The sequence below is a fragment of the Arachis duranensis genome, chromosome 1, assembly GCF_000817695.3.
Source record: "Arachis duranensis cultivar V14167 chromosome 1, aradu.V14167.gnm2.J7QH, whole genome shotgun sequence".
Lineage (NCBI taxonomy): Eukaryota > Viridiplantae > Streptophyta > Magnoliopsida > Fabales > Fabaceae > Arachis > Arachis duranensis.
This window is the reverse complement of record NC_029772.3, coordinates 58,839,160-58,841,910: the sequence shown is the minus strand read 5'-3', so window position 1 is coordinate 58,841,910 and position 2,751 is coordinate 58,839,160. Positions and strand designations below refer to the sequence as shown.

The following is a 2,751-nucleotide window of genomic DNA, read 5'->3' as shown; positions in this document are numbered from 1 at the left end:
CAAGGCTTGAATGTTTATCTCTTGGATTCCTTAATCAGAATCTTCGTGGTATAAGCTAGAATTGATGGCGGCATTAAAGAGTTGAGATTGCAATTGTGCGTACCAAGTTTTTGGCGCCGTTGCCGGGGAATTAAATGTCCTAACTACAGTTTTGCATTTGTTCCTTGCAATAACAGTGCCAAGTTTTGATCCGTCAACAACACCAAGTTTTTGGCTCCGTTGCCGGGGATTGCTTGAGTTTGGACAACTAATGGTTCATCTTGTTGCTTAGATTAGGTATTTTTCAAAATTTTTAATAATGAATTCAACTTATTCAAATTTTTAAGAATGAATTCTAGAGTTTCAGATGATACTTTCATCATCACAAGAGCCTTTTTGATTCCCATCAATTTGGCTGTTGTATGTAATGCTCTGCTGAAGCTTGGCTAGCCATGTCTAATCTTTTTAGATTGAAGCTTTAGACTAACATTGCATGATTCCTGGAATTCTCATTAAGAATTTTGATATCCTTATTTTTCTTTCTCCACATAATTTTCGAAAAATCCATAAAAAAAATTACAAAGTCATAAAAATCAAAAATATTTTATGTTTCTTGTTTGAGTCTAGTGTCTCATTTTAAGTTTGGTGTCAATTACATGTTTCTGTTCTTCTTGCATTTTTCGAATTCATTCATGTGTCTTTATTGATCTTCAAGTTGTTCTTGATGATTTACTTGCTCTGATCTTTAACTTCTCTTGTTTTGTGTGTTTTGTTGTTTCTCATATGGATTCTTAATTTGTTAGTGTCAGTAGTATACAAACTTCTAAGTTTGATGTCTTGCATGCATTGTTTATTTGATTTTAGTTGCATTTTGATTTTTCCTCATCATTAAAAATCCAAAAAAAAATTTAATTTGTGTCTTTTCAAGTCAATAATGCAGAGAATTGAAGATTCAGAACATACAGCAGAAGAATTACACAGAAAAAGCTGGGCGTTCAAAACGCCCAGTGAAGAAGGAAAACTGGCGTTTAAACGCCAGAATGTATACCATTCTGGGCGTTTAATGCCAGGATGGCACAAGAGGGAAGATTTTGTTTTTAATGCAAATTTTTTTCAAGTTTTCATAATTTTTCAAAATCAAATCTTTTTCAAATCATATCTTTTCAATCATATATTTTCAAAATCAATTTCTTTCCATTTTCAAAAATACTTGATTACAATTAATGATTTAATTCAACATTTCAAGTTTGTTGCCTTTTCTGTTGAGGAAGGTTTAATGTTTGAATCATATCTTTTCTTGTTAGCCAAGTCATTGATTTTAAAAATCAAATCTTTTTAAATTGTTTTTCCAAATCATATCTTCTCAATTATATCTTTTTAAAACTATATCTTTTCAATCATATCTTTTTAATCACATCTTTTTCAAAATAGTTTTCAAATCATATCTTTTTGATTTCCAATTTCAAAATCTTTTTCAAAAATTACTTAATTTCTTTCCCACTCTTGGTGTTCGAAAATCAATTACCATTTTTCAAAATTTCTTTTAATTAATTCACTTTAATTTTCAAAAATTTCTTCCCCTCTTCTCACATCCTTCTATTTATGGACTAACATGTGTAATTCGAACTCTATCTTTCTAAGTTCGAATTCTTCTACCTCTTCCTTCTATTTTTCTTTTCCTCTGACACCTCAAGGAATCTCCATACTGTGACATAGAGGATTCCATATTTTCTTGTTTTCTTCTCTTTCATATGAGCAGGAGCAAAGACAAAGGCATTCGTGTTGAGGCTAACCCTGAACCTAAAAGGACCTTGAAGCGAAAGCTAAGAGAAGCTAAAGCACAACTCTCTGTAGAAGACCTAACAGAATTCTTCAGAGAAGAAGACATGGCAGCCGAAAACAACAACAATGCCAACAATGCAAGGAAGGTGCTAGGTGACTTTACTGCACCTACTCCCGACTTCTATGGGAGAAGCATTTCTATCCCTGCCATTGGAGCAAACAACTTTGAGCTTAAGCCTCAATTAGTTTCTTTAATGCAACAGAATTGCAAGTTCCATGGACTTTCATTGGAAGATCCTCATCAGTTTTTAGCTGAATTCTTGAAAATCTATGACACTGTTAAGACCAATGGGGTTAACCTTGAGGTCTACAGACTTATGCTATTCCCTTTTGCTGTAAGAGACAGAGCTAGGATATGGTTGGACTCACAACCTAAAGAAACCCTGAACTCTTGGGAAAAGCTAGTCAATGCCTTCTTGGCAAAGTTCTTCCCACCTCAAAAATTGAGTAAGCTTAGAGTGGAAGTCCAAAACTTCAGACAGAAGGAAAGTGAATCCCTCTATGAAGCTTGGGAAAGATACAAACAATTGATCAGAAAGTGTCCTTCTGACATGCTTTCTGAATGGAGCATCATAGGTATTTTTTATGATGGTCTGTCTGAACTGTCCAAGATGTCATTGGACAGCTCTGCTGGAGGATCTCTTCATCTGAAGAAGATGCCTGCAGAAGCTCAAGAACTCATTGAAATGGTTGCAAATAACCAATTCATGTACACTTCTGAAAGGAATCTTGTGAACAATGGGACGAATCAGAAGAAAAGAGTTCTTGAGATTGATACTCTGAATGCTATATTGGCTCAGAATAAAATATTGACTCAGCAAGTCAATATGATTTTTCAAAGTCTGTCTGGAATGCAAGCTGCACCAGGCAGTACTAAGGACGCTTCTTCTGAGGAAGAAGCTTATGATCCTGAGAACCCTTCAATGGAAT

General features: G+C 34.3%; 1 non-coding gene across 1 annotated transcript; it reads right to left on the bottom strand.

Annotated features, from left to right (window-relative positions):
• Positions 1–2,270: 2,270 nt before the first annotated feature.
• Positions 2,271–2,378, bottom strand: LOC127743194 (small nucleolar RNA R71). The gene has a single exon (XR_008004558.1). It is a non-coding gene; the product is annotated as a small nucleolar RNA R71 (small nucleolar RNA).
• Positions 2,379–2,751: the final 373 nt, after the last annotated feature.